The sequence below is a fragment of the Oncorhynchus tshawytscha genome, linkage group LG20 (assembly GCF_018296145.1).
Source record: "Oncorhynchus tshawytscha isolate Ot180627B linkage group LG20, Otsh_v2.0, whole genome shotgun sequence".
NCBI classification, from domain to species: Eukaryota; Metazoa; Chordata; class Actinopteri; order Salmoniformes; family Salmonidae; genus Oncorhynchus; species Oncorhynchus tshawytscha.
In genome coordinates this window covers 16383206-16411009 of record NC_056448.1, presented here as the reverse complement: position 1 = coordinate 16411009, position 27804 = coordinate 16383206, and the positions used below count along the sequence as shown (strand labels likewise).

At 43.1% G+C, this 27804-nt stretch overlaps 1 protein-coding gene across 5 annotated transcripts in view; it reads left to right on the top strand.

Annotated features, from left to right (window-relative positions):
- Positions 1-27804, top strand: part of LOC112219368 (guanine nucleotide exchange factor VAV2) — a 1336992-nt gene that overhangs the window by 1204023 nt on the left and 105165 nt on the right. The gene's annotated exons all lie outside the window — the stretch shown is intronic.

The window sequence follows — 27804 nt, the reverse complement described above, 5'->3', positions numbered from 1 at the left end:
GGTGTCTAAGGTAAGAGGAGCGGGGGTGAAGGGTTTTCCTCTCCTCCGTCTGTTTTCCTCTCCTCTGTCTGCATGGGTTGCAGTACAAGGAGCATTAGCATGCTAACATTGCGCTGTATGTCAATGGTTCAGACTGTGGTCTGATGCAGAGAGGCAGTAAGAGTGTTTTGGTCTTTTTGTGGTGGTGAGGAATGTTTCACGATGGTATTCCCCAAAGGGAAGCTCTAATAACCTAGCGTTCTGAAATCCTATTAGGGCCCCCCTTACTTACACCGCCCAATTAATAGCGTGAAGTGGGATTGTCTCTCTGGCAGGGGGGTCATGTATTCTGCACACAGGATATCTGCAGATTCAGCATGTGGTCTGGTTTGAGTGAACATACTACCATACTGCATGCTAACTACACACACCTTGGTAATGCACCAAGACAACAGTGCAGTGATTAAAGGGACTTGGACTGATCTCTTTGAACGTGATTGGTTATAGGAGAGTATTCAGCAGCACAGGATAGCCACACAAAGGGTGAAAGAAAGAAGCAGACAGTGCCATGTAAATGCTGCATTGGGCTGTACAAACACATTGAATATACTACCCTGTACCTCTCTGAGTAGTACTGTGTCAGGGGGATGGCTACATTCAAGGATGAAAGGATCAACCAGACTGCCATATACAGTGCCCTTCAGAAAGTATTTACGCCCCTTGACCTTTCCCACATTTTGTTATGTTACAGTCTGAATTTAAAATGGATTAAATGAAGATTGTTTTGTCACTGGCCTACACACAATACCCCATAATGTCAAAGTGGAAATACGTTTTACAATTTAATTAAAAATGAAAAGCTGAAATATCTTGAGTCAATAAGTATTCAACCCCTTTGTTATGGCAAGCCTAAATAAGTTCAGGAGTATATATTTGCTCAACAAGTCACATAATAAGTTGCATGGGCTTACTCTGTGCGCAATAATATTGTTTAACATTATGTTTTAATGACCACCTCATCTCTGTACCCCACATATACAATTATCTGTAAGGTCCCTCAGTCTAGCAGTGAATTTAAAACACATATTCAACTACAAAGACAAGGGAGGTTTTCCAATGCCTCAGAAAGAAGGTAATCTATTGGTAGATGGGTTTAAAAAAAGCAGACGTTGAATATCCCTTTGAGCATGGTGAAGTTATTAATTACACTTTGGATGGTGTATCAATACACCCAGTCACTACAAAGATACAGGCATCCATTCTAACTCAGTAGCTGGAGAGGAAGGAAACCTTTCAGGAATTTCACCATGAGTCAAATGGTTACTTTAAAACAGAGTTTAAAGGCTGTGATAGGAGTAAACTGAGGATGGATCAACAAGATTGTAGTTACTCCACAATACTAACCTAAATGATAGAGTGAAAAGAAGAATGCCTGTACAGAATAAAAATATTCCAAAACATGCATCCTGTTTGAATACGAAGCGTTATGCTTGGGGCAAATTCAGCACAACAGTTCACTTCATATTTTCAAGCATGGTGGTGACTGCATCATATTATGGGTATGCTTGTCAACGGCAAGAACTAGGGAGTATTTTAGGATAAAAAAGTAATGGAATAGATCCTAGAGGAAAACCTGGTTCAGTCTGCTGATAGACTACTTAGACAATGGGAGACAAATTCACCTTTCAGCTGGACAATAACCTAAAACACAAGGCCAAATATTCACTGGAGTTGCTTACCAAGACCACATTGAATGTTCCTGAGTGGTCTAGTTACAGTTTTGACTTAAATAGGCTTGAAAGTCTATGACAAGACTTGACAAGGGCTGTCTAGCAATGAACAACAACCAACTTGACAGAGCTTGAGGAATTTTAAAAAGAGTAATGTGCAAATATTGTACAATCCAGGTATGCAAAGCTCTTAGACTTACCCAGAAAGACTCACCGCTATAATCGCTGCCAAAAGGTGATTATAAAATGTATTGACTCAGGGCTGTGAATACTGATGTAAATGAGATTTTTCATTTTCAGGAAATTTGCTAAAATGTTTTCACTTTGTCATTATGGGGTATTGTATATATGGGTAAGAAAAAAAATATTGAATCCATTTTGAATTCAGGCTGTAACAACAATGTGGAATAAGTTCAGGGGTATGAATACTTTCTGAAGGCACTGTACATTGTACTTTGCTCTTTTATGTTCATATAAAATATTACAATATATATCTGTGCAGTTGTAACATATTTGTGTGTAGTATCTCTCAGTATGTGGTAGAAATAGCTGGACGTGAAGGCAGCCGTGATCCAGATTGTAGTGTCCAATTAGCCTTTGTGTCCCCAGGCGGTGTGTGTCTGTACATGTGCCTGTGCGTGTGTCGCACGCGTGCATGTTCGTGTGTGTGTCTGAGGGAGGAGAGTGGACATATGGTTTCCTGGGCTCCTCTCCTATGACTGTAGATTCAGACCAGCAGGATATTGTATAGTTCTCCACCTCCTCTGTGTCAGCTAACTAGTCACTAGTCTATTCATATTAACAACTTCATCCTCTTTCATTCCCTTCACATGTCCTTTCCTCCTAACCCCCTTCTCTCATTCTTTTTCTTCCCTCTCTCTTTCCCTGGTATTTTCCTCTCTTCCCTCAATTTCTCTCACTTTTGTGTTTGCGTGTGTGTCTGTGGGCCGCAGTGTCTCAGTGATGACAGGCTGGCTGGGCTCTCTGACGGATGGCAAGCCAACAAGATCAGGACTCCTGTCACCCTGCCTCCCTTTCAGATCAAATCCAGCTGGACTCACACACATGCACACGCATGCGCAGGCAGGCATATGCTAACAAACAACACTCTCTCTCCTATCTCTGGGTAAAATTGCCCTTGGTGTCCTACTTTTATCTTCCTCAACAAATCTCTCTCTCCTCCCTCTCCTCCCTGCCCACCCAAAAGGTTTCTACAAAATACTACATATTTTTTATTCGGTATGTAGCACATGTGGACACAGAGGCTTTCTCTTTGACAGACACTGTTCCATCTCAAATAGCAACACCTGTGTTCTGACCTGCTCTCATCCCTCCTCCTGGCATCCTGATCTAGACACCTGGCCGTCCCCTCAGGCTGCATTACACTGCCCATCAGCTGCCCATCAGCTGCTGGGATCAGTAGAGCAGGATCACCAAAATACCCTGTGTGATTTTCCCTTACCTGGTGCCTCAGCTTGTTCAGTCACAGCTACAAGATGTTTGAGAGAGAGAGATATTTCTAAAAGCAGCCCTGCTTCTCTTCGTTCTCTCTGCTGCTAAGAGCCCAGTGTCATTCCTTATTCATCCTCACAGCCTATTCTCTGACATCCTGCCAGACTGACTGTCAGTGGGGGGGGCACACAACACTAATTTCCTCCGAATAGAGGTCAATCTGACAACGCCCAGGAAATGGGAACTCTCACAGACCAGATCCAAGCTATAGGATCTTTTCAGGAGGAGTTCTGGTACACAGAGGTTGGATGGTCATAAGAAGGTCCCTGCGTTTCACCTGACTCGCAATAGCCTATGACTAGGGCCTGTAGTTTTTTCTGTAGTCAGGGAAAACCTCAGGTCCCAGCTCAGGAGACTCCTCACTGACTGAGCACCATGTCCAGTTTGCATTGTTCCTGTCTGTCCCTTAGCCTTGCCTTGAACCGATAAGGCTAGCTTGTTGTATTCTTCCCCTCAAGGTAATTCTGCTGGGGATACAGTGTATTTTTATTTTACTTCACCTTTATTTAACTAGGCAAGTCAGGCCGTAAGTCATGCAACAATGTCAGGTGGCTTCTTAATGTAATTCAAGCCTACCAACAAAGTGCTGTGGATGGTCTTGTGCTCTCCATAGATGCTGAGAAAGCATTTGATCGTGTGGAGTGGTCTTACCTATTATTTGCTCTAAATAAATTTGGTCTGGGTGACAACTTTATAAAATGGGTGAAAGTTTTATATGATGATCCTCAGGCTGCTGTCCTTACTAATGGGCTACGGTCAAATAGCTTCTCTATACACAGAGGTACCAGACAGGGCTGTCCTTTATCCCCGTCCTCTTTGCACTCGTCATGGAACCACTGGCCGAGGCCATCAGGGTAACGCCTGCTATACAGGGGCTGCGCATTGGTGATGTTCACCATAAAATAAGCTTGTATGCTGATGATGTCCTGATATTCATCTCTAGTCCCGAGACTTCAATTACATCTCTTATTAATATTATTGAATTATTCAGCGAATTCTCAGGCTACAAGATTAACCTAACTAAGTCAGAGGCTATGCCACTTGGTAGCCTACACTCTGTACCTAATACTTCTCCCTCCTTCCCTTTTAAATGGTCTCCTTCAGGTTTCATGTATCTGGGTATATTTGTAACTCCTAAATTCCAGCAAATGTACAAAGCCAATTTTGTTCCCTTGTTTGATACAATAAGACAAGATCTGGAGCGCTGGAACTCTCTCCCGATTTCTTGGTTGGGTAGAATATCCCTCTTGAAAATGAACATTTTACCTAGACTACTTTACCCAATCCAAATGATCCCAGTATTACTCTCCAATAAGGTAATAAAGGATGTAAATGGATGGCTAAGTTCCTTTTATATGGAGTAAACACAAGCCAAGACTTAAGATGGCAATATTGCAGCTGCCAAGTTCTATGGGCGGCTTGGACCTGCCCAATATCAGGTTCTATCAATGGTGTGCCCACCTTTGTTATATTTCTGACTGGATCACAAATGATGACTCCTCTATTTGGTTAGACATTGAGACTTCTCTTTCAAAACACCCCTTACAGGATCTTTTATTTTTCAGAAGTTTCAAGTCTGTAGAAGATCACTGCAATAATCCCGTTACACTTAACACACTCAAAGTATGGAGGTCAGTTCAATGCTTCCTGGGAAGGTCCAAACTAACCTCTGCTCTTACCCCAATTCTTAACAACCCAGATTTCAGTCCAGGATTGCTGGATGCTGGCTTTAACTTATGGCTTAATAAGGGTGTACGCGGGCTAAATGACTTATTTGCTGATAAGATTTTGTTGTCATTTGAGCAGATGGTCGAGAAATATCGACTCCCAAAGCAGGACTTTTTCCGCTTCCTCCAAGTAAGACATTATATTCTGAAGAGCACCACCTTAATTGGTAACCCTGATGTGTCTGTCATTGAAAGAATGTTTTTTTTCCCACAAAGGAAAATTTCTGTAAGTCTGTTTTATGATACTTTAAAGGTCCTTTTCTGCTGTCAACACACAGAGGGTGAAACAAGTGTGGGAGAAAGAATTGTCTGTTACTATTGACGAAGAGATGTGGGAGGACATTTGGAGATATGTAAAAACAATATCTATATGTAATCGTACTAGAGAAATCCAATTAAGAATAATACACAGATTGCATATATCCCCAAATCGCAGACATGCTTTTAGCCCCACTTCCTCTTCCCCTCAGTGTCTTAAATGCAAAACTGATACAGGCACCCTAACACATTGTTTATGGTCATGTACCAAAATACAAAGATACTGGTCTGGTGTTCTGCAAGAAATTGAAAAGATCCTAGGGGTTGACCTAGAATTGGACCCAGTTTCTTTACTGTTAGGTCTCCCTAGTAGGCATGTTACTTCTGTGGGTAAAAGGAGGCTTTACAACATCCTTACCTTCGCAGTGAGGAAAAACATCCTTTTACAGTGGATTAGTGATAAGGTTCCTTCTATTAAAGATTGGCATAAAATACTATTTGAATGGGTGCCTCTGGAATATCTGACATGTGCATTGCATTCTAAAACAGACCAGTTCTACAAAGTATGGGAACCTTATCTAAATTACCTAGAACCTGAGGTATCAGCTATTATGCTGCAAGGATTCTCGTAGAATGGCGGGGATCTATGTATTTCAGAACTACACTGTACGTTCTATGTGTGGAACCTAACCTCTTGGTTTAAACTGAGCTTTTTTGTTTAATTTCTGTTTGTAAGTTTGTTTAAAATGTATGTATTGAGAGACGCAATGATGGTGATGGGGTGAGAGAAGCACCGAGCGGGAAGAGGAAAATGGTGTACGAATGTATGTGTGTGTGCGTACGTGTGTGTGTGTGTGTATATATATATATATATATATATATATATATATATATATATATACATATAGTGTGTGTAAGTGGGTGCTGTTTTTCTTGTTTTTGTTCTGTGTGCTTTGTCTCTGTTGTTGTATCTCTTAATATGGGTGAAAATTGTGAAATTCCAATAAAAATACTGTTACAAAAACTAGGCAAGTCGGTTAAGAACAAATTGTTATTCTACCAAAAGGCAAAAGGCCTCCTGCAGGACCGGGGGTGGGATTAAAAAAATATATATATATATATATATAACTATAGGACAAAACACACATAAAGACAAGAGACACAACACTACATAAAGCGATACCTAAGACAATAAACATAGCAAGGCAGCAACACATGACAACACACCATGGTAGCAACACAACATGACAAGAACATGGTAGCAACACAACATGGTAGCAGCACAAAACATGGTGGAAACATTATTGGGCACAGACAACAGCACACAGGGCAAGAAGGTAGAGAGAACAATACATCACGCAAAGCAGCCACAACTGTCAGTAAGAGTGTCCATGATTGAGTCTTTGAATGAAGAGATTGAGATAAAACTGTCCAGTTTGAGTGGTTTTTGCAGCTCGTTCCAGTCGCTAGCTGCAGTGAACTGAAAAGAGGAGCTACCCAGGGATGTGTGTGCTTTGGGGACCTTTAACAGAATGTGACTGGCAGAACGGGTGTTGTATGTGGAGGATGAGGGCTGCAGTAGATCTCTCAGATAGGGGGGAGTGAGGCCTAACAGGGTTTTATAAATAAGCATCAACCAGTGGGTCTTGCGACGGATATACAGAGATGACCAGTTTACAGAGGAGTATAGAGTGCAGTGATGAGTCCTATAAGGAGCATTGGTGGCAAATCTGATGGCCCGAATGGTAAAGAACATCTAGCCGCTCGAGAGCACCCTTACCTGCGGTGTAAAGCGTGTAGACATGACATTGAATGAGACATGCAGACAGAGGTGTAAAGCGTGTAGACATGACATTGAATGAGACATGCAGACAGAGGTGTAAAGTGTGTAGACATGACATTGAATGAGACAAGCAGACAGAGGTGTAAAGCGTGTAGACATGACATTGAATGAGACATGCAGACAGAGGTGTAAAGTGTGTAGACATGACATTGAATGAGACATGCAGACAGAGGTGTAAAGCGTGTAGACATGACATTGAATGAGACATGCAGACAGAGGTGTAAAGTGTGTAGACATGACATTGAATGAGACATGCAGACAGATGTAAAGCGTGTAGACATGACATTGAATGAGACAAGCAGACAGAGGTGTAAAGCGTGTAGACATGACATTGAATGAGACATGCAGACAGAGGGTTGTGCCTTGGTTGGAATATAGTCTAATTCAGTATAGACGAGAACATAAATGTGATTATGCAAATGTCAAGAGCATATTTCTAATCTAAGACTACTTTGTAGCATGCATCATTAAGATATGCTATTTCCATGTTGTGTTGTGTATTGGCTGGATGTATGTTTATTCTAGCTCATAAAGGTTCCATTCATTATAGTGGCATTCAGTGTTAGACACAATCTGTATTTTCATTTCAGCACTGACTCATCAGGACTGAGGGAGAGGCTCATTACTGAACACTGATAGGCTTATTTTATACTATTTAGTTGTTTCTTTGTGTTTGTTGAGGAGAGTGGGAGGGAGTGTGTGGGTGGGGGGTAGGCTCTTTGCACTTTGTCTCATGGCCACAGAGGTAACATGTAAACAAAAGTGTTATTCTGTATAAGAACATCAAGACCCATTGTTCCTCCAACGCTACATTCTTGTCATGGGATAAAACTTAATGTTGTACTTTGAGCCTCAAGCTGCCTTTAGATCAAGACAACTCTTACTGACCTGGAACACTCTTTCCTTCACAGGTGTGAGGAGAGAGAGAGTGCTGGAGAGAGGACAGGAGAGAGAGAGAGAACGAGAGAATGATGGCGGCGGAGGAGGAGAAGCCGGGTTTGAAGAGCAGCAGCTCCATAGTTCCCTGCTTCTTGTTTGTTGAGGTGAGTTGCCAAGTCTTTCTTTTCCTGATTGGCTAAAATGACACTACTGGGAGGAGCTGATGGACCCTCTGGCTCCTCATGGGTCCAGTAGGGCCTCTTCATGCTGGTTGATGATATCTCTTTATGGGGAATTTCCGTATCCCTTAACCTTCCCCATATTCAGTTTCTCACCCCCCCTCCGCTCCTCTCAGAGCTCAATGAGCTCCATTCATTCTACTACTTGACCTCAATTGGCTGTTGTCTGCTGTCCAGCAGCCAGGGAACACTTTCTCATATTTAGCATCAGTGGAAAATGTTGTAAATATTGTCAGCTCAACACACATCCACCTCACTGCCACGGTCTCTCTGCCATGGCTGAGACAGAGTAACATGGATCAAGTGGGTATAAAATAGTTGTTATAGTATGTAATCTGTTCAGATGGAGCTTCCTGTCTTCACACTGCTACAATATGTGATCTCTGCTTCCTGTTTATATGAGTCTTTGCATCTGATCCATTGAAGTATTTAGTGATATCACAGCTAACTGTGTTTTGGATAGGTACTGGATGCTCTGCACACACTGTCAGGCACACACGCGCACGCACGCACACACGCACGCACACACACACACACTCACATACAGATTACAGGCGCACACACACGCGCACACACAGGACAGGGTCTCTCCCGTAGGCGTGTCCCGTATTGCTGTGGGAGCTACATTACTCAGAGGGTATTGAAGGTCTCTATGCTGTTAGATTATGATCCACAATAAAAGCACTCCCTTAGTCCACTGTGCCATCCCTCATACATATTTAATGTGAGGTGGAATAGGCGATATTTGAGGTACAAGGTGTTCTGTGTCATGTGAAATATGTGAGGTCTGTATGTGAGGTGTGATGTATGACATGTAAGGTGAAAAGAATTGTGCTACATACCTTGTGGTATTCAGTACAGTTGTAATGATATGTGGGATTTGTGGAATCATAATGTGCAATATGTGAGGTAGCAGTGAGTGAGTGCAGAAGATGTGACACTGTGGTCTGACTGAGATCCAACCATTTTACCTCCCCTCTCCCCTGTCCCTCTCCCCTGTCCCCCTCCCCTCCCCAGCGGTGTGTCACAGACAGACAGTGATTTAGACTGAACCAGGACCTGCTCTTTTATTTAGACGCACACCTCATCAGCCCATTTCCATGGAAACCAATCGGCTGGATACCTTCTGTCTGTCTCTCTCTCTTCTACCTCCTTTCATCCACTACCTACCCTCTTATGCAGGCTTTAGCTTCTCTCTCTCTCTCTCTTCTACCTCCTTTCATCCACTACCTACCCTCTTATGCAGGCTTTAGCCTCTCTCTCTCTCTCTTCTGCCTCCTTTCATCCACTACCTACCCTCTTATGCAGGCTTTAGCCTCTCTCTCTTTCTCTCTCTCTCTCTCTCTCTGCCTCCTTTCATCCACTACCTACCCTCTTATGCAGGCTTTAGCCTCTCTCTCTCTCTTCTACCTCTGCCTCCTTTTTAGCATCCACTACCTACCCTCTTATGCAGGCTTTAGCCTCTCTCTCTCTCTCTCTCTCTCTCTGCCTCCTCTTATGCATCCATCCACTACCTACCCTCTTATGCAGGCTTTAGCCTCTCTCTCTCTCTCTGCCTCCTTTCATCCACTACCTCTGCCTCCTTTCATCCATCCACTACCTACCCTCTTATGCAGGCTTTAGCCTCTCTCTCTCTCTCTCTTCTGCCTCCTTTCATCCACTACCTCCCTCTTATGCAGGCTTTAGCTCTCTCTCCCTCCCTCCCCCTGAAAGTCATAGACATTTATTAGATATAGATATCTCCATCCATCTCTTCTATCTGAATGTGAATTTCAACATCAATAGGGCTTAAATACATACGGGTCAGTTCCTCTCAGCACTGGGTTGATACAAAAGATGCATGGAAATGCCATTGTCAGAACACAGACATGCTTTTAGGAAATAATCTACTGTGTGTGTGTATAAGTAATCAGGTGTAGCAGAGAACTCAGCTTTTGGGTTGTAAAGGCCACATTAACATAAACAGTTATCCAGACCAATGGAGGAGGAAATACAAAGTCCCCCTCCATGCCCCTCTGATAGCTTTGGATGTACTGCTATTGGACAGCCGGTGTCATGTGATTGGGGTGTGTGGTGCATCTTGTAACCTAATATTGATGTGTCCTGTCCACACAGCACCATGTATGGGTGGTCACAGATTCAGTTTATGAAGTGTGGGAATGTGTTTTGTATAATGGCTGCAGCTGCAATATGGAAGCAGGAATAACCTAACCGAATAGTTGGAAACATGAACTTCAATGAACAAAAACTTAAACCATAAAGAAGTAGTCAAGTAATATGCTCTACACACACTCTACTCTAACATTTTTAAAAAGCAACGATAACTGATTTACTCTCAATGTTTCAAATGTTTTATTTGGACGTTAAATGACCCGTTCTGTTATACATTATGTGCTTTCCCCTCTTTTGAACATTTTTTTTGTTATGAACTGAATGGTTATCAGAATCACGTTGGAGATTTCCGTGACTGCAGGGGTGTTTAATGTCTTTGGCATGAGCAGTACTCATAATGAGCAGTACTCATTTGTGTTTGTGTGTGGGCATCATCTATCTCTCACCACATGCAGTGTGATGGACCATTCCCCTCTGCGTTCCATGGGAGGACTCTATAGGACTCTATACCCACCAGAGGGCACTGTTGATATACTGTTAAGGCTTTCAGAGCTGCTTTTGGAAGCTCAGTAATACTGTATCGTCATGGTTTTGTGTCCAACCAGAGTCAATTTGTCTTTATATCCTGCTAATGTTGTATTTAGCCAATGAAGCTCAGTTTTGTTGTGTTGGTTTATTCACAGTAAGGACAAGGAATGGTAATGGTGACAATTTACGGTAATGAATATTCCACATCTGTCAATTTGAAAACGAGTTGCCTTCATTTTCATAGAATTTTAATTATTGTTCAGAAGAACACACACACACACACACACACACACACACACACACACACACACACACACAGCCTCATTAACACTTTAAATAGGTGAAAAAACACCTTCTCTTTTGCTTCCTCCGTCTCTAAAAATAACCCCAGTGTGTGATGGTGGGTAACACCTGTCGGAGGGAGTCTTTCAAGTGAAGTGCACAAAGAACACACACACACACACATTTTTTTCGAGTGCTGTGATCAGCTGGAGCGCTAAGACACAAAGAAAAACTGCCTTTTCCTTTGGTTGCCATCTGGTAAATGTCCATTAAAGAGCTGCCCCTGCATTATGTTTTGGCCTCTGAATCAAAGCAGGGAGAATGCACTCAGCCAGCCAGCCAGTCCAGCTTGAGCACAGTGTTTTCAGCAGCTCTGCACTGTGGAAGGGAAAGTAGTAGTTCAAGTAAAATAATGAGAGAAGCATGAATGACTGGTGAAAGACTGTGATTCGGAGGTCCCTATTTCAGAAGTATTTGGACAAATTCATTGTTTGTTTTTCTTTTGTTTCAGATTATATTGTACCCAATAGAAGTGAATGTTTCATGGAATTAATTCTGAATAATGATGAGTGAGAACGTTACAGAGGCATAAATATCATACCCTCCAAAAAGTATGTATTGGGGGTGTGGTCTTTGTGCCTGTCATATTTCAGTTTTTTCTTTCTAATAAATTTGCAAAAAAATTCTAAACCTGTTTTTGCTGTCATTATGGGCTATTGTGTGTAGATTGATGAGGGTGGGAAAATGATTTAATCAATTTTAGAATTAGGCTGTAACGTAACAATTTGGAAAAAGTCAAGGGGTCATAAGTACTTTCCGAAAGCACTGTAAGAGAATTTGACAAAATACTTATGACACTTTGAAATATTTATTTTACTAGACAAGTCAGTTAAGAACAAATTCTTATTGACGATGACATCCTACTCCAGACTACACTGGGCCAATTGTGCGCCACCCTATGGGACTCCTAATCACGGCCAGATGTGATACAGCCTGGATTCAAACCAGGAACTGTAGTGATGCTCTTACACTGAGATGCAGTGCCTTAGACCGCTGCGCTACATGGGTGTGGTGGGAGAGTTGATGCATGAAGTGCTTTTATTTCTAAATGGTAAAACATATACAATACCAGTCAAAAGTTTGGACACCTACTTTATGTTCATCTTTATTTTTACTATTTTCTACATTGTAGAATTATAGTGAAGACATCACAACTATGAAATAACATATAGAATCATGTAGTAACCAAAAAAGTGTTTAAACAGATAAAAATATATTTTAGATTCTTCAAAGTATCCACCCTTTGCCTTGATGACAGATTTGCACACTCTTGGCATTCTCTCAACCAGCTTCATTAGGTAGTCACCTGGAATGCTTTTCCAACAGTCTTGAAGGAGTTCCCACATATGCTGAGCACTTCTTTGCTGCTTTTCCTTCACTTTTCTGTCCAACTCATCCAAACCATCTCAATTGGGTTGAGGTCTGGTGCTTGTGGGGGCCAGATCATCTGATGCAGCCCTCCATCACTCTCCTTCTTGGTCAAATAGCCCTTACACACCCTGGAGGTGTGTTTTGGGTCATTGTCCTGTTGATAAAAAATGATAGACCCACTAAGCACAAACCAGATGGTATGGCATATCACTGCAGAATGCTGTGGTAGCCATGCTGGTTTGGTGTGCCTTGAATTCTTAGTAAAGGTGACATTCTGTACTGTTGCCTTGTATTAAACATTTTATTTCAAACACAAAATGCTGGAGCATAGAGCCAAATTAAACTTTCTAGCTTCACTGTCCAAATAAATATTAATAAATACATAGGGAGTGTATATTAAAGGTGGATTTACATGAGTAAAATATGTCTAGTGAGATCTATCAGATTAGCAACTTTTCTATTTACATAAGCCTTTGATGTGGTGTGGCCAAAGCCACATTCCTGCTTCATGTGGGAGTGTAGCTATTAGCATACTGTTAATGTCATTGTATATGGACAAACAAAATGAGGATAGCAATTCAAACTATACAGGAGCTTCTCATCTAAACCATATTGCACATAGTGTTGCAGACTTGATTAACGCAACGATTCACAAATTTGGCAAAGCAAAAATGCTGCCTGGTATTGGTGTAATTAAGGTAATTCTTGCATGGACATGTGGTGTGGGAGAGCTGTTGTCTTTACACTGTACCATTCAGAGGGCGGTATGTGATGTAGATGTCTTCCACACTACCTCTGGAGCTAGTGTGGGAGACATCTCTTAAAGAGAGATTTAAATTGAGAGCATGTTGACGAGCTGCATCACCGCTTGGTATGGCAACTGCTTGGTATGCGACGGCAAGGCGCAACAGAGGATAGTGTGTACGGCCCAGTACATCACTGGGGCCGGGCTCCCTGCCAACCAGGACCTCTATACCAGTCGGTTTCAGAGGAAGGCCCTAAATGATGTCAAAGACTCCAGTCACCCAAGTCATAGACTGTTCTCTCTGCTATCGCATGGCTAGCAGTAGCGATGCACCAAGTATGGAACCAACAGACCATGAACAGCTTCTACCCCCAAGCCATGAGACAACTAACTAGTTAGTCTGGCTAGCTATATGGTTAACTATTTAACTATCTGCATCAACCCTTTTGCACAAACTGTTTTTGACTCATCTCATACACTGCTGCTACTTTTATCTATCATCACATCACTTAGTTACTAGTTATATGTACATACTGTATCTACCTCAATTACCTCGTACCCCTGCACATCCACTCAGTCATTCTACCTCGTGTATATATAGCCAAGTTATCGTTACTCATTATTATTACTTTTATTATGTGTTTTACTTTGCTATTGTTTCTCTATTTTCTTTCTCTCTGCATTGTTAGGAATGACACGTAAGTAGTCATTTCATTGTTAGTCTGCACCTGTTGTTTACGAAGTGACGAATAAAATTGCATTTGATGATTTGATTAGAATCTAAATCCGTCTCTTTACACTACACAAGTATCTCTCCCGGACCTAGTTTGTGTCATCAAAGAGGCTCTAAAACATTCCTGATTGAATCATTCCACCATTTTGCATTGAGGAAGTTTTTTTGTTCATTTTTTTAATTTAACCTTTATTTAACCAGGTAGGCCAGTTGAGAACACCTTTATTTAACCAGGTAGGCCAGTTGAGAACACCTTTATTTAACCAGGTAGGCCAGTTGAGAACACCTTTATTTATTTATTTAACCAGGTAGGCCAGTTGAGAACACCTTTATTTAACCAGGTAAATCTCATTTACAACTGCACCTTTATTTAACCAGGTACCTGGCCAAGATAAAGCAAAGCAAAGTGCGACATAAACAACAACAGAGTTTCACATGGGATAAACAAACGTACAGTCAATAACACAATAGAAAAATCTATATTAGATTAGTGTGGTAAGGCAATAAATAGGCCATAGTGGCAAAATAATTACAATTTAGCAATTAAACACTGGAGTGATAGATGTGCAGAAGATGAATGTGCAAGTAGAGATACTGGGGTGCAAAAAAGCAAAAATAAATAACAGTATGGGGATGAGGTAGTTGGGTGGGCTATTTTCAGATGGGCTGTGTACAGGTGCAGTGATCTGTGAGCTGCTCTGACAGCTGATGCTTAAAGTTAGTGAGGGAGATCTAAGTCTCCAGCTTCAGTGATTTTTTTGTTTTTGCAATTCGTTCCAGTCATTGGCAGCAGAGAACTGAAAGGAAAGGCGGCCAAAGGAGGAGTTGGCTTTGGGGATGACCAGTGAAAAATACCTGCTGGAGCGCGTGCTACGGGTGGGTGCTGCTATGGTGACCAGTGAGCTGAGATAAGGCAGGGCTTTATCTAGCAAAGACTTATAGATGACCTAGAGCCAGTGGGTTTGGTGACGGGTATGAAGCGAGGGCCAGCCAACGAGAGCATACAGGTCGCAGTGGTGGGTAGTATATGGGGCTTTGGTAACAAAACGGATGGCACTGTGATAGACTACATCAAATTTGCTGAGTAGAGTGTTGGAGGCTATTTTGTAAATAACGTCGCCGAAGTCGAGGATCGGTAGGATAGTCAGTTTTATGAGGGTATGTTTGGCAGCATGAGTGAAGGAGGCTTTGTTGCGAAATAGGAAGCCGATTCTAGATGTAATTTTGGATTGGAAACGCTTAATGTGAGTCGAAGGAGAGTTTACAGTCTAACCAGACACCTAGGTATTTGTAGTTGTCCACATATTCTAAGTCAGAACCGTCCAGAGTAGTGATGCTAGTCGGGCGGGTGTGGGCAATGATCGATTGAAGAGCATGCATTTAGTTTTACTAGCATTTAAGAGCAGTTGGAGGCCACAAAGGAGTGTTGTATGGCATTGAAGCTCGTTTGGAGGTTTGTTACAGTGTCCAAAGAGGGGCCAGAGGTATACAGAATGGTGTCGTCTGCGTAGAGGTGGATCAGAGAATCACCAGCAGCAAGAGCGACATCATTGATGTATACAGAGAAGAGAGTCGGTCCAAGAATTGAACCCTGTGGCACCCCCATAGAGACTGCCAGAGGTCCGGACAGCAGGCCCTCCGATTTGACGCACTGAACTCTATCTGAGAAGTAGTTGGTGAACCAGGCGAGGCAGTCATTTGAGAAACCAAGGCTGTTGATTCTGTCGATAAGAATGAGGTGATTGACAGTCGAAAGTTTTAGTTTCATTTATAATACCTCATTTATGATTAAATTTGTTTCAAAACATAGAATATGTGGAAACACCTTAAGCAGTTGGCTGCATAACTTTCTGCACTCCCTTTCTCACTCTAGATTTCCATACACCCAGTTCTAATATGGTTACATGTCTAAGGATATTTCAATATTTCAATTTAGAACCCAACACCGTAGACTGCAGCTTTTACTGCTATTCCTATGTAATTACATATTTATAACGGACCTGCAATATAAGGATTTTATAAGCCTTCATTCACATCATTTTCAGGTGAGTGTGTCTACACTCGTAAGAAGCAGGAACTGTGATATGTGCTGTAGCATTAATGTATGTGTTTTTGCAGTGTAATCAGTGTAATGTGAGTACAGGGTCTCCTCCCTGGTCCCACACTATGCAGGGGTGTGGATCTGACTGAATATTTACACCCAGTGATTCAGGCCCCCCTGTGTGTTGGTCTGTGGGTCTGTTTACCAGCCATTATAACCCAGTTTACAGCCCCACCCATCCTCACCTAGTGTACGACAGAGGCATCACTGGGACAAAAGAAGAGCTGAGGGGGAAATCAGAGGAGAGTTGCATAGCGGAGAAGTTACATGGAAAAGAAAGAGTGGTTGGGAGAGGGAGTGAAGATTGAATAGCAGAAACAGAGAGAAAGAGATATTTCAAGAAGGAGCCCTAGAGATGTTTTCTGGAGGATGATCTAAGCTCAGCTCACATCTCTCTCTTTTGTACCCATTCTACTCTCCCCCTCCTCCACTCTTTCACACAGATCGGTCAACTCTCTCTTCCTCTTTCTCTCTCTTCCTCTCTCGCTCTTACTCTTTCTCCCTCTATCTCTCTATCTCTCCCTCTCTCCCCTTTTCTCAGACACACACAGCCCTGAAAGCATGCCAAACTACCAACCTCTCCATGCTACAGTACCTCTCATATGCCATTTTCACTCTCCTCCCTCTCTCTTCACTCACCCCTCTCAACCTTTCTCTTTTCCTGTCCCTTCCACTCCCCCGCCATCCTGTCCTCTCTTTCCTCCCTCCATCCTTGTACACCTCCTCTTCCTCTGCTTTCCTTTCTTCCTCCCACCACTGGGATCTGTACAGACCCAACAATGCACAGTGAGACATACTTCCTGTTAATTTAATCTCCCATCCCTCCTCGTCCATCTATTTTTCCTCCTCCATCTCCGTTATTTTGCTCTCTCTCATGCTTTCATGCTCTTTCTCTTTCTGTCTCCCTCTGTCTCTGTCTCTGTCTCTCTCTTTCTCTCTGTCTCTGTCTGTTTCTCTCTCTGTCTCTCTCTGTTTCTCTATCTCTCTCCATCTCTCTCTTTCTCTCTGTCTCTGTCTCTGTTTCTCTGTCTGTCTCTCTCTCACCCTCACACTCTCTCACACTCACACGTTTCTATTGACTATTATCTGCTCTGTCTAATAGTCACATGATCAGCTTCTGGCTGGCAGAATGAGCAAAAATTACTATCTCTAATGTTGCTAGCTATTCAACATGTGAGTCTGATAGATGTTGAGATGGATCTTATGAAAGAAATGAAGAGAAAGGAATAAATAAAATTAAGAGTATAGATTGATTGAAGAAAAGTATCTCCATTCCAGCCTCACTAATTTCCCATTCAGCTCACCTGTTTGTCTGGCACAGGCCTGAGATCAGGATTAGACCACAGCCCTGCCAACTCTACTGTAGTCTGTAGCTGAACTATAATTAACACTGACCTGCTGTCAGCTGCATGGATGGGAACATCTACCTAGGAGAGATTTGGTTGTTGACACACAATAGGAGTATATTAAGTTGTATGTAATGAGGGCAACACCAAGTCCTTAGACTGAGGATGCCAGTGACAACCGTCTCTGTGTTGGTGCATCGTGTCTTATAGTGTGGAGGGCAGGAGTGATCTCTCTTCTCCACATGCATTGGTCCATACCCTGGAGTGGGGTGTGAGTTTTTAAAGGTTACACAACGTCCATTTGAGCACCCTCCCAGCCCACTTTACAGTCAGTTACAGAGGAGCCTCCCAGATCAACATACGATTCAGCACACACCAACACACACACAAACACTTGTATGCACACAGGGTAAGGTAAGCAAGTTGAAGGGAATTTTCTTTAATCTACACACTTAGTGAATCATAAAATCATCTGTTATTGTGCCCTCTACCCTCACCGTTGGACCTGGTCCTTAGTGAATGTTATTTTTGTGACTGTGGAAGGGGGAGAGAGGGGACTTCTGCTGCTACCACCACCACCCCTAGTCCTGCACCTGTTCCCTGCATTCCCCCTCCTCTCTCCCCATGTCTCCTGTCATGTCTGGGCGGTTCAGTGTAGCGTGTGTGATGGCAGTAGAGTGGAAGGCTGTTGGGGGCTCTTAATGGACAGCATGTGTTTGACGTGGGCCCTTGTGCCCAGCTCTCCATCTGAACCCGACCACCCCACCCAGCTAAACACAAAACTGCTCTTTCAGAGCACACTGCTTTAGCAGCACCAAGGGACATGGCTGTTCCTCCTGAGAAAAACATACTGTACGTTGAGACAAAACCATGTACAAATATTTCAGCTGACCCTGTGTTAGAGTATGGTGGTCAGTGGTAGTGAGCATCACGCTACACAGTCTTGTCCACTTAGCATGGGAGTCCATCTGCAAAGTTGTCCTCTCAGTGGGGGGTGGGGTCTGTCAGCAGAGCTTGGAGTGATGGAGTAAGGTTAGACCGTGTACTATAAAATGGAGGGAGAGAATGCATCATACATGGAGGCAGAGAAAAGCACGTTGAAAAGCAAAAGCATCTCTACAGATGTAGGATCTTAATTTCCTCATTCTTTTGATGCCGAGAATTTTTCTGCCCAGCAGGAAATGCAAACTAGCAAAGTGTATTTGAGTCTTAAAAAGGCTTCTAAAGTTTATCATTGTCACGGTCGTCCTCCTCTTCATCTGAAGAGGAGAGGCGAGATGGATCGGAGGACCAAAATGCGGCGTGGTATGTGTTCATCATTCATTTTAATACAGAAAACGCTGAACACTGAAACCCTTTACAAAAACAATAAACGAAAGAACAACCGTGAAGCTAAATGCAAACTGCGCTGAAACAAGCAATCAACATAGACAATCACCCACAAACAAACAGTGCAACCCAGGCTACCTAAGTATGATTCTCAATCAGAGACAACTAATGACACCTGCCTCTGAGAACCATACTAGGCCGAAACATAGAAATCCCCAAATCATAGAAAAACAAACATAGACTGCCCACCCAACTCACGCCCTGACCATACTAACTAAATACAAAACAAAGGAAATAAAGGTCAGAACGTGACAGTCATTTCCACTTAAAAATGTCAGAATTGATTTTCTCTCATGAAAAATGCATCAACCCCTACAAAAATGTCCACATAATGATTCACATTTTCTGTTGCTGCAGGATTATTTTCCTGCTGCAGAAAACTGGCTCAAATTAAGATCCTACATCTGTAATCCCCCATAACATTCATAAAACATCATATAACATACAGGCCTGCTTACACATGAATGGCAGGCACACAGGTCAATAATAGTATATTATGTACTCTTTAGGGAGATACACTGAGTGTACATTAGGAACACGTGTTCTTTCCATGACACACTGTAGACTGACCAGGTTAATCCAGGTGAAAGCTATGATCCCTTATCGATGCCACTTGTTAAACCCACTTTAAATCAGTTTAGATGAAGGGGAGGAGACAGGTTAAAGAAGGATTTTTAAGCCTTGAGACATGGATTGTTTATGTTTGTCATTCAAAGGGTGAATTGGCAAGACAAAATATTTAAGCGCCTTTGAACGGGGTATGGTAGTAGGTGCCAGGCGTACCAGTTTGAGTGTGTCAAGAACTGCAGTGCTGCTGGGTTTTTCACGCTTCACCAATTCTTGTGTGTACCAGAATGGGCCACCACCCAAATAACATCCAGCCAACTTGACACAACTGTGGGAAGCACAACTAACTTGGTGTCAAAATGGGCCAGTATCCCCGTGGAACCCTTTCGACACCTTGTAGAGTCCATGGCCCAACAAATCAAGGCTTTCTGAGGGCAAAAGGAGGTGCGACGCAGTATTAGTAAGGTGTTCCTAATGTTCTGTACATTCAGTGTCAACAGCGTGCCCTTACCAATCCAGTCTTGATCTGAGTTCTTGTATCATTATTATAAGGAACATGGATTACAATCATTTTTTTAATGAAAGGGACAGAAGAAAAGATTTGGGATTACACCCAAGGATTAGGATTAGGATGTGGAGTTAGGACTAAGATACATGTTTTATCTGGAAGCTTGGGGTGAGAGTGATGGAGTATTCCCTGAGTTTATTGGCGTAGTCTAAATGGTGTCTTCAAGAATTTCATGTCTTTCTGGTCTGTCCTGAACACAGATGTACAGCTATGAAATATTCACCACAGTTAAAGCATTCTATGCTAGAGAACAGCTGGGAAAATACGAGGGGAGGAGATGTGGAGAACAGTGAAACCTGAGGGGAGACCTGAGGGGAGAGAGTATTTTAGGAGGTGAATCAGGGGGTTGAGAGAGGGGAAAGTAAAAGGTTAAGATTTGAGGAAGATGAAGAAAGACAGGGACATGGGACATATTGAAAGGAAAATATATACACACAATGTGAAATTCATAACTTCATACTTAAGCAAGGTGGAACACTATTTTCAGAAAAGGCAAAATTGCTTCCTGTCTGTGTCATTTTGAATACTGGTGCTGTGAGGATGTGCATGACAGGCCAGCCTTTGTTGAAAAGGGGAACGACAGGGTAACTGTGTTCAGCAGTGTGGGTGTCACGACTGCTACTCAAACTGTGGTCATTGAAGGTAATGACAATTATGTCCCCCTGTGTTTGAGTGCTAACAATGCAAGATCCCAAGCAAGAAAAGTATCTCTCTGCGAGGGATGTAGGTCATTTTGAAACGATTCCACCACAAATGACACATAACAGCGCTAGAACAACACTAAAATGGAACTAGTTAGCACAATAACTCCCCACAAAACATCTGATCAGGAGAACATAGTTGTATAACTGTATAACCACAGTCAGGATGCCTGAGCGAATGTCCACTTGCTTAGGCTCGGAAACAGAATAGTTTCAAATGTAGATCTTTTAAACTATTCAGTCTTCTGAAGCATGCTTAATGAAGAGGACACACTGTTCTAACATTCATCATCACATTAGATAGTCTCTGGCCACGACCCAGAAGTGTGTGACTAAGAATAAAGGAAAAGCGTTCTAGTTGGGCGCTGCGCTCTGCGGGTGGTCCTCAGCTAGGTCCACGTCAATTAACACTTAATGATCTTAGAATAGAGGAGAAGAGGTGCCTGTCACTCTGCAGTGTGCAAATTCTTCCTCCAGGCTAACGGAACCATCATTTCCTGGAAAAAAAACAACACCATCCCAACTGAACAGGCTGAAATTCCATGATTTTTTTTCAACAGCTCTTACACAGTAAGTGCATTATCATTTTCACAATTTCAGAGTGTTATTTTGACCTCATAAAGTGGAAAAAAATATCTATTTTTTTTAAAACTATTCTGCCCCTTTTTAAAGGATTTTTTTCATACTGGCTAATATTAAATGGGACCGGCCCACATTGTAAACAGTACTGCCATGTTTCACATTGTGACCATCCAATCACAGGTTACGAATTATGACTGACCAGGGATTGGTTGACATGAGCTCTGACAGCAGCACAGCTGGACCAGTCAGATACAAGCAGATTGGTGTGTGTGTGTGTGTGAGAGAGAGAGAGATACTGTAGACAGTGATTGAGTGTGAGAGAGGGAGGAAGAGAGAGAGAGAGCAGCAGCAGAGGGAGGTTGAGGAGGTGTCAGGGTGTACATAATGTGTCTGAACATCACCGGTCCAACGAGTCAGATGAAAGTGAGACTGGCACAAAAAACAACAAACTCACAACTGGATTTGGACAAGAGGCCACCTAAATGAGAATAATGTCCTCACTACTGTACTGTACTGTGTCTTGTTGAACAATGTACTGCTAATAACACAATGCCATACATTTTCTCAGATGTCTTTCAAATGCAATACTGTGAGATGGACAGTTCTCAGAATGTAATGATTCAAATCCAACCCAGATCCCTCCCAGATCATATGTAAAATAATGGTACGGGAAATGATATGACTCACTTCTACTTCAAAATATCTATGTTTCTCTCCAGGCTGTTGGGGATAAAGATACACAATGAGAGAATAACATTGGCTTGGGATGTGATAAATCAGGGGCTTTGGGTATCATTGTTGATAAGATAATGTTGTATCTGGAATAGGCTACACTATTGCAGATGTGTTACTTAAACATAAACCTACTCTGCATACTCATTGTTAGTATAGAACATACAGTTAATAAACAGTATACTTTAATATAACGCCATTTATAAAGTATATGAGTTTGTTTAGTTCTTATGTATCTTTCAGTGATGCTGCTGGTCTTCATTACTCTTTCAATGTTCTCCCTTGAATCATTCTGAATGAGGACAAGATCACGCTAACCTAAATATACTATACCTTCACACTTTATGCAATCATAAATCCTGTTGAGAGGAAATGAAATTACACAATATTGTGAACTCATCTCTACCGTTACATTCTTCACCATGACAACCGCACATGGCATAACATGTCTCTCTCTCAAGGGAGGGTAGAGAGAGTGAAGAGGATTCTGAACAAATCCAAAAATATATAAATATCTGAGTACCCTGGTGTGTGTGTGTGTGTGTGTGTGTGTGTGCAGTGTCTATGGTCAGAGGGAGATGGAGCACAGATAATATCCTAAGGGAGTGTGAAGCTGAAACATGTCCCCTCACCCAGCACCATGTCCCTAGCTAAGTGGAAGGAAAGGGGCTATTACTATCCCTTCACTTCCATGATAAACCAGGCCATACAGCTAGGATTTGTTTTGTGTATTTGAGTTAAGTCAGATGATGCTCCATTCCACCATACTACTGTACAGTGTACATTCCATGAGATACAAAAGGTAATGGAATATTTTTTGGTCTATTCAATATGGGGGAAAATATTACATGTAGACACCATTTTCATATATTTTTTTTAAACTGTAGGACGACTTGCAATTGAGTTGATATCTCAGTAGTGTATTATTATCTCTGATATCCATGGATCTGCCTATATAAGAAAAACCCTGGAGTCAGACATCAATCAGTCACAGGGGATGTCAGCTCATATAACTGGTTTGGAGGATGCTTATGATCACATTCACACTACTCTTCACACACAGCATCCAAAAATACACCCACTGCTCCTCCGTAGTAGACTCAGGTGCGCCGGCACCGATACCAATGCAAGCAGTTCTCCCACTACCTCTACCTCACACTCTTTTCACCCTCCTCACTCCCAGTCTCTCTTTCGCTCTCTGATATTCTTTGTTTTCTCTCTTCATGTTGCAGTAGAATTCTATTTTTCCTGTCTTTATTCCATCTTCCTCCTCTCCCCTGTAATTGCTCCCTTCTCTCTCTCTCTCTCTCTCTCTCTCTCTCTCTCTCTCTCTCTCTCTCTCACACACACGCACTCCTCTGTCTCCCGCTGCACTGGTCAGGCTTACAGTAGGTGCTCTCTCCCTCTATTGATCTCTTCACCGGACCTCTCTCTCGCTCCCATCACTCCTATGCCTCTCTCCGTGGATGAGGGGAACCGGGACTTGACTCTCCCCCTTCCTCTCCTCCGCCACCTCCTCCTCCTCTTCTTGCCTAACGCGGGATCATGTTCTATTTCCAGCTGGTGATCATGGCAGGGACGGTTCTCCTGGCGTACTACTTTGAGTACACAGACACGTTCCCCGTGCACATCCAGGGCTTCTTCTGCTACGACAAGACGTTCTCCAAGCCCTACCCCGGCCCGGATGAAACCAGCAAGATACCCCCACTGCTGGTCTACTCACTGGTTACAGGCATCCCATGCTTCACGGTAAGACTATGTGGTTAATCCTGTGTGTGTGTGTGGGGGGGGCTCTGCTCTGGATCTGTCATAGTTTGTCTGAATGTTGGTGAGTCAAAGCATCTCCAATGCGTCTCTGCTTTATGACAGACATGATGAACAGATTGGTGAGCCACGTGGAGCGCCCTCCCTCCATTTCAGAGCCTGTCACAGAAAGGTGTGTGTGTGTGTGTGTGTGTGTGTGTGTGTGTGTGTGTGTGTGTGTGTGTGTGTGTGTGTGTGTGTGTGTGTGTGTGTGTGTGTGTGTGTGTGTGTGTGTGTGTGTGTGTGTGTGTGTGTGTGTGTGTGTGTGTGTGTGTGGTCAGCCAGGGAGGAGAGCTCAGGCTTGTGGAGAAAGCTGTGTATGGACAGACGTAAAGATGTAATGGAAACAAACAGAGTCTGAGAAACGATTGGCGAGAGGGTGAGGAAACAGAACATGGAAACAGCAACGTTTTAGAGGCTGTGAGGGTGATAAGGTCAGTGGGTTTCATTTGAAATAGACAGAAAGGCCAATTGAATGAAGATGAGAGACAATAAAGAGAGACAAAGAACCACAGAGATGGTGGATAGAAAAGAGATGGTAATGTAGATGGAAGGGTACCAATGTTGTGGAGCTGTCAGTGTGAGAGATTCAGTGGGAGTAAAACATGGAGCACCTGGCACTGAACAACACAGGCCAAACCTGCTTCCTTGTTTCAGACAACAGACAATACCAGCCTTAGCTGAAAACCACCTCAATCTACACAATAAAAGACCACAACAGCTTTAAAGTGCATTAACCAAGATTTGACCTGGGTCAAGCCTCATTTCACTGCATCAGACCACAGCCAAAACCTGACCTAACCTTAACTGACAGGGGCCAAACACGTAACCAGTGGGCAGGCATATTCATGACACCTCCCGCCTATAGTACCTCTGTCATTTTGTTGTTGACTCTAGTCTAGAGGCATTTGATCCCTTTTCCCAACAGCTACAGTACAGTGCACCAGTCAGTCCTTTACCTTTTCTTGTTGGCCAGTGTATTTGGGTCAGTGCCAGTCCTCCAGGGCTAGTAGTTGGGACTATCCTCCTCACTTATCTTCCCAGGGGTCCCCTCTATCCTAATTAAAGTAGTCAGTCATCCTTTGACGTCTCAGCTCTCTGCATTAGGAGCCAGTCCCCTGCTTAGAGGCCAACAGTATCCACACAGACCAAAGAGGGAACTTTGTTTGGCCACTTTCACGCCTAGTCTGTGATTTTTCAGTTGGTGCTTGTTGATGATTGACCCCTTTTCTTAGAATGCTGCATTATGTATGAAGTACTACTGTATGATGGCCCTGTGGGTCTCTGCTGTGACAGCAGCATTTACAGTACAGTGATACCGTCACAGATCTCATAGCTGTTTTATGTACAACACCGTGTTGGAACTTTGTCCCGAGTGTCTGTGGTGGTCACCAGTCCAGTGGTTAGACCTAGTATTTGTAGAAATGACATCGTGATGATGTAGTGTCAGTATCCAGTGGGCTCTACTAGAAAGGTGTTGTGAGTGATCTAGAAAAAACTGTGATTTTTTTTTTGTGAGGGTGGATGATGAATGGGCAGCAGTTGATATCACGCTGAGGTAACGACAGGATCCTCTATACCAGTGTTATCACGCTGAGGTAATGACAGGATCCTCTACACCAGTGTTATCACGCTGAGGTAACGACAGGATCCTCTACACCAGTGTTATCACGCTGAGGTAACGACAGGATCCTCTACACCAGTGTTATCACGCTGAGGTAACGACAGGATCCTCTACACCAGTGTTATCACGCTGAGGTAACGACAGGATCCTCCACACCAGTGTTATCACGCTGAGGTAACGACAGGATCCTCTACACCAGTGTTATCACGCTGAGGTAACGACAGGATCCTCTACACCAGTGTTATCACGCTGAGGTAACGACAGGATCCTCCACACCAGTGTTATCACGCTGAGGTAACGACAGGATCCTCTACACCAGTGTTATCATGCTGAGGTAACGACAGGATCCTCCACACCAGTGTTATCACGCTGAGGTTCCTCCACACCAGTGTTATCACGCTGAGGTAACGACAGGATCCTCTACACCAGTGTTATCACGCTGAGGTAACGACAGGATCCTCCACACCAGTGTTATCACGCTGAGGTAATGACAGGATCCTCTACACCAGTGTTATCACGCTGAGGTAACGACAGGATCCTCCACACCAGTGTTATCACGCTGAGGTAAGGACAGGATCCTCTACACCAGTGTTATCACGCTGAGGTAACGACAGGATCCTCCACACCAGTGTTATCACGCTGAGGTAACGACAGGATCCTCTACACCAGTGTTATCACGCTGAGGTAACGACAGGATCCTCTACACCAGTGTTATCACGCTGAGGTAACGACAGGATCCTCTACACCAGTGTTATCACGCTGAGGTAATGACAGGATCCTCTACACCAGTGTTATCACGCTGAGGTAATGACAGGATCCTCTACACCAGTGTTATCACGCTGAGGTAACGACAGGATCCTCCACACCAGTGTTATCACGCTGAGGTAATGACAGGATCCTCTACACCAGTGTTATCACGCTGAGGTAATGACAGGATCCTCTACACCAGTGTTATCACGCTGAGGCATTTTTAAATTTTTTATTAAACTAGGTAAGTCAGTTAAGAACAAATTCTTATTTTACAATGACGGCCTACCCTGGCCAAACCTCCCCCTAACCCGGACGACACTGGCCAATTGTGCGCCGCCCTATGGGATTCTCGATCACGGCCAGTTGTGATACAGCCCGGGACCGAACCATGGTCTGTAGTGACGCCTCTAGCACTGAGGTGCAGTGCCTTAGACCACTGCGCCACTCAGGATGACAGTATCCTCTACACCAGTGTTTTCCAACTCCAACCGTACACCCTTTTGCTGTAGCCCTTGGACAAACACATCTAATTCAATTCATCTTGGGCTTGATGACAAAATCTTGGGCTTAGTTGACAAGTTGAATCAGGTGTGCTTGTCCAGGGTTACAATAGAAATGTGTACGGTTGGGGGTACCGGAGGACCAGGGTTGGGAAACTCTGCCTTACACGGAAGCAGAGCTGAATCCCTGCAGGGAGCCAGACCCCATGGAGTTTACATTCAGCTGGAGTGACGTCATTCTGAAGCTGGCTTTTGATTTAATGTTATCTCAAAAACACGTGTGTGTGTGTGTGTGTGTGTGTGTGTGTGTGTGTGTGTGTGGTGTGTGGTGTGTGTGTGTCAGTGTGGTGGGTGTGTGTGGTGTGTGTGTGTGGGGTGTGTGTGGTGTGTGTGTGTGTGGTGTGTGTGTCAGTGTGGTGGGTGTGGTGTGGTGTGTGTGTGTGTGTGTGTGTGTGTGTGTGTGTGTGTGTGTGTGTGTGTGTGTGTGTGTGTACGCACGTTAACTGAATTATTCCAGAAAAACAAGTGAACTTTAAAAAGACAGCTGCATTTATTTATTTATTAATGCATTCCATCCAGTAGGATACTGTGGGCTTTTACCCCAAGGCTGTTTCTGCATTTATTTATTTATTAATGCATTCCATCCAGTAGGATACTGTGGGCTTTTACCCCAAGGCTGTTTCTGCATTTATTTATTTATTAATGCATTCCATCCAGTAGGATACTGTGGGCTGTTTTACCCCAAGGCTGTTTCTGCATTTATTTATTTATTAATGCATTCCATCCAGTAGGATACTGTGGGCTTTTACCCCAAGGCTGTTTCTGCATTTATTTATTTATTAATGCATTCCATCCAGTAGGATACTGTGGGCTTTTACCCCAAGGCTGTTTCTGCATTTATTTATTTATTTAATGCATTCCATCCAGTAGGATACTGTGGGCTTTTACCCCAAGGCTGTTTCTGCATTTATTTATTTAGTAATGCATTCCATCCAGTAGGATACTGTGGGCTTTACCCCAAGGCTGTTTCTGCATTTATTTATTTAGTAATGCATTCCATCCAGTAGGATACTGTGGGCTTTTACCCCAAGGCTGTTTCTGCATTTATTTATTTAGTAATGCATTCCATCCAGTAGGATACTG